Source organism: Gavialis gangeticus, unplaced genomic scaffold, assembly GCF_001723915.1.
Source record: "Gavialis gangeticus isolate Ggan-Ray unplaced genomic scaffold, GavGan_comp1, whole genome shotgun sequence".
In the NCBI taxonomy this organism is placed as follows: Eukaryota; Metazoa; Chordata; order Crocodylia; family Gavialidae; genus Gavialis; species Gavialis gangeticus.
Genome location: NW_017729022.1, coordinates 142,922,565 through 142,927,617, shown reverse-complemented (window position 1 = coordinate 142,927,617; position 5,053 = coordinate 142,922,565). Strand labels below are relative to the sequence as shown.

General features: G+C 42.5%; 1 long non-coding RNA gene across 1 annotated transcript in view; it reads right to left on the bottom strand.

The window, feature by feature from the left end:
* Nucleotides 1–5,053, bottom strand: part of LOC109296739 — a 43,492-nt gene that overhangs the window by 21,642 nt on the left and 16,797 nt on the right. The window contains exon 2 of the long non-coding RNA XR_002097038.1: nucleotides 978–1,122. This is a non-coding gene — a long non-coding RNA (uncharacterized LOC109296739). The remainder of the gene's footprint in view (nucleotides 1–977; nucleotides 1,123–5,053) is intronic.

Sequence of the window (5,053 nt, the reverse complement as noted above, 5' to 3'; positions counted from 1 at the left end):
CCAAGGACATAGCCTTGAGGGACCCCACTGGTCACAGCACACCACGGCCATTGACTTCTGTCAACCACCACCCTCTGGACCCGTGTCTGCTCCAGCCCCAGGCCCAGCCCCAGCCCCACTCCCTCCCTCACTGCACGGCCCTACAGGAGCCACACTATGGTGGGCTGCACCCACTCCAGAATTTACTGTAGCCCCCCCAGCCTCCCTCCCAGCACTGCTGCCACCCTCCCCAAACACAACACAGCCCCACCCCCTTCCAGAAAGAGGCCAGCACAGCCCCAGCCTGCCCTGCCCTATGCGCAGATCCAGGGGCACACACCACCCCCATGCCCTCCCAGGGTGTGCGTAGCAGCAGGAGCCACCCCTCCACGTGGCTTAGTCCTGTGCCCCGCCCCAGCTGAGCAGCTCCTGCCCCACCCCAGCCCTACTCCCTCCCCCCACAACTAACTTACCAGCCAGACCACATGACCAAGCTGTGCTACTGGCCACCTGCATGCTGCACTACAGCTGTGTGCACACACGCTAAGTTCTGTGTACCCCCTACAAGCCTTTTAAGTACCCCTAGGGGCAGACAGACCCCCAGTTGGCAACCACTGTGATAAGTATACAAATATTTGTTAACACAGTAAAACTCCTATCAGACTAGGCTTCTACCTAATCAGCAAGGTTGATGTTTCTACTGATCCTACAATTTTTGGTAGGTAGAAATCATTTGAACATTTGTACACTTAGACTTTCTGTTGGCAAAACTGTGATTCTACCACTAGATAAATAATGCCTGTATGGACCAGTCACCTTTCTTGGCATTTTCTAACTGACATGAAGAAAGAACTGCACTCTGGATCAGAATAGAAGCATATTGGTGAGACACTCCAATGGAGGTTGTAATGGACAATTCTGTTGTCCCTTGTTTTTCATAAGGACTTAGAAGTAGAAAGGAAAAAAATACCTGAAATGCTCCAGTCATGTTACTTAACAATTTTGAGATGATCAATAAATGTTCTGTCTCTCTCAGAGTAAAGCTGCACTCATGCTCAGAAAGACTGGAGTACTGCAGTATATACATTCAATTCTTCCAGTTGTCTTCAAGTTAGCTTGAGCTCCAGAAGTACTTGTGAAAACCTAAATGTACAGGGAAAAATATGTATCTTTAAACAACTATAGTTGCATGTGGGAATCTTCAGGGGTTTGTAAAAGCAGCAATTAAGGACATCAAACTAATAAATAGCTCTGCCTTAATCAGCATGCAATGCTTCATGACATTTCTGTTGTTACATATACACAATGACAAAGGCATAAATTTAGCCAAATCAATTTATTTTTAGGTATTAGAAATGTAAATTTATATAAGTCAATAATAACTGAATCTTAGACCAGTAAATGCAAGCACAAAATAGAAGGCATCAATGGATATTACATCTCTTTAGCTGCCTGATCCTTTGTTACTGGCATCAATGCAGTTTTATTAACATCAATAGAAGCAGTTTTATTTTGTTTTATTTTTGTTAATATCAATAAAAGCAGAAACAGACTCATTTCAAACGATGAATCCGGCTCACAATTGGTATCTAATCTTTAGACTTTGTTTCATGAAGTGCTGCTGAAAAGTGCAAGCTCAGAATGAATATTCAGTATAAAAATATATGGCGAAAAAGATAGGACCCAACTAAGGCTATTTTTATTCAACTCTAAGCCCCAACTCAAACCAGAAAGGTAGAAAAATATGCCTTTTCTAGGAACACCATACCATCCAGCCTGCGTCCAGGTTAAAATAAGCAAGTACAACTATGATATAAATCTGTTAGATTCAACTGTGATGTAAACAGTGGGATAAAGTAATATGGTGGGGTATGTTGGTCAGAAAATAAGTGTAAATAGGAATAGAAAAACTAAGGAAACAAAGCAAGGACAGATGTAGCTAAGGACGGATTTACCTTAAATATTTATTTTTACTTCTAATTCTCTCCACTAAAGAATATTAGCTTTTCATGCCTACAAAATATCAAATGGATACAACTTAATACAGGTGATCTTTTGAAGAAACCATTTATAGATACACAAGAATTAACCTGAAAGTTCCTGAAATTAGTTTAGTTACCCTGGATTTATGCTCATGTAGATTAGAGAATTTGGCCCAAAATGTAGGTTGTACCATTTTTCACTGAATATGGTAAATGGCAAATGCTGAATATAGCCAATGACCTTAGCAAAATCCTATTCCAGGATACGCTAGTCAGTGGAGTTGAACTCCACAATTCTTAGAGTTCAATGGGGTAAGGATTTCACTCCCTGTATGTGCTTTGAAAAGCAACTTTTTGGTATGAGTTTCATCATGCAAATAAAACATATGTACTATGTACCTACCTACCTACCTACATCATTAAAAAAAAAAAAGGTAAATTATCAGCCGTAAGCAAAGAATAGGAGTCAAACACTTTGGGATTACCGGGAAAGCTGAGTATCTGAAACCCAACATGACCTTCCTAGAACTTGCAAAGCTTAAACAGTTCAGTAAGAAAAGAAACTACTGCTGAGAAAATTACCACTTCCATGTTCACTGGCAAAGGCTTTCAATAATCGCACTGCAACATTTTCTAAACAAACAAATTAATTGAGTTAAGCTCTTATCATCCTAATTAAACAGCAATATGGGGCAGTTAATACATTTACAAAGGATACGTGGAAGACAGGGCTGGGACCTCCTTCCAGCATTCCAGACGGGTATTTTCTTAATGTTAGCATTATTACACAAGTGCAGGATGCATATTAATCACTTTAAGTTCACAAGCTCATGATGCCAGATGGCCATGCCAACTTCTTCCTCCAGTCAGTTTTTAAAAAGCACAGAATAGCTGAGTTGGTTCAACAAGGTTACAATGAGCACTCATAGCCAAATGAACTTTCCCAGCTGTTTTAATAAAATTTAAACAGGGATTTTTTTTCTCCATCTGCCTATGTGGGTGAGCAAAATTGAATGCACATTAACTTGTACCTACATTTTGCCAGTGTAAACTCCTGCACATAAAAGATGCATGTGTCAGACCTACGACTGGGAAGCAGGCAGTCACCAAGCTATGTCATGAGCCAGGAGCTAGTAAAGCAGTCTGAAGCAGAGGCAGTAAGAAGCTGCTAAAGTCAACAGGCATGAACCAGGAAGCAGCTAAGAAAAAGGATGAAGCCTGAAAGCCAACAAGAAGGACCCAGGGAACAGGAAACCAGGCACAACAAACAGGATTTGACACTAAGGCCAGAATCATGGGATTAGCAGAAGATAAGTAGCCAAGGTCCAATCCAGATATCAGTCCAGCTACCAGGGTATTGAGCTGAGGGTCAAAAAGAGGTCATGGTCAGGCCAAACGCTGATCAAGGCTGGAAGGTCAAAGACAGGAACAAGAGTAATTAGGAACAAGCAGGAGGGACCGAGAGAGCAACACCCAACAATGCTGTTGCTAGAACAAGGCCCTACAGGAACTGGGAGGGTTTTCAGCCCACCCTTTTGGGGCTTGTGGCTCTTATTGGTTCACCCAGGTCATCTGTTCTCCCATTGGCTGGAGGACCCAAGTGGTGGAGCTGCAGCCTACTCTCAAAAATATAGCTCAAGATTCATTGGGTTAAGACTGAAAAATTTAGACCTGACCTAGATAAACATGGTCAGTTTGTTTTGTTTTGTTTTGTTTTTTTCAATTCTCCTCTCTGGAAATACAATTATTTCAGTATTCAAGTTACCTGTAAGATTTTATTTTTAAAATTCTGATTCAGAGACTATAAATAAAAATATTGTATAATTCATTTCTGCAACAATGGTGCACCAGATCTAGAATCATGCTGGTCAAGTGTTTTTCTAATCTGCTCTTAAAAACTTCTAAGCATAGAGATTCTACAGCCTCTTTAGGTAGCCTATTCCAATGCTTAACCACACTCATAGTGAGAAAGTTCTTCTTAATCTCCAACCTAGATTTAACTTGCTATAATTTGAGACTACTGCTCCTTGTCCTGTCCCCCTCAGCCACATGATAGTCTATCACTATCCTCTTTATAATCACCTTTCAGATATTTAAGGTATTATCAAATCCCCACTGTCTTCTCTTGTCCAAACTAAATAGTCTTAGTTCTTTCAGCCTTTCCTTGTAAATTACTGTATTCAAGTAGATTCTAAGAAAAAGTGTCGTGTCCATTCCCCACTCCCCACCATTTGACAAATGTTGCGGCTTGGGCTCCAGTCCCTACCCAGGGATGGGGCCATAGCCACAGCTGCTGCCTGCCCTAGCATTACTACCTCTGCATCCTGCCATCTCCCCCCCAAGCTACTTTTGCTCCCCTGCCTGCCCCTCTTCTTCCCCACTTACCCCTACTCTGTGCTGGCAGGCTCTGTCCACACTGCAGCCTAGGGCACTGAGCATGACCCCATAGCAGCAGTGCACAGCCCACACAACTGCTACAGGGAACCGGACTATGGCTGTGCTCCGTGACTCAGACTAGAACAGGGCCAGAGCCTGCTAGAATGGAGCACAGGTAGGGAAGGGGGAAGTGTGGAGCAGAGGCTGGGGGAGGTCAGGGGAAGGGGGAAGCAGAGGCTGGAGGGGTCATCTTAAATTCAGCTTATGGTCTAATAATACATTCCAGGTCCTTTTCTTTAGTACTGCAGCCTAGCCAGTCATTGCCCAATCTGTATTTGTGTGTGTTATTGTTCGGTCCTTATTGAATTTCATTTGATTCATTTAAGATCATTTCTCCAATTTATCAAGGTCATTCTGAATTTTTACCCTATGTTCCAGCTTGCCTGCAACTCCACCCAACTTGGTGTCATCTGCAAATTTGCTATGTCTGCATTCAATCCTACCTTCCAAATCATTAATGAAGATAATTAATTATCTTCATTAATGATGAAGATTAATGATCGCTCTATGAGCGATCGTGGTGCTTGGGCCAGGTGCTAGATGATTGGAAGGTAGCAAATGTGGTCCCCATCTTCAAGAAGGGGAAGAGGGAGGACCCGGGTAACTATAGGCCCGTCAGTCTTACCTCAATCCTGGGGAAACTCTTTGAGAAGATC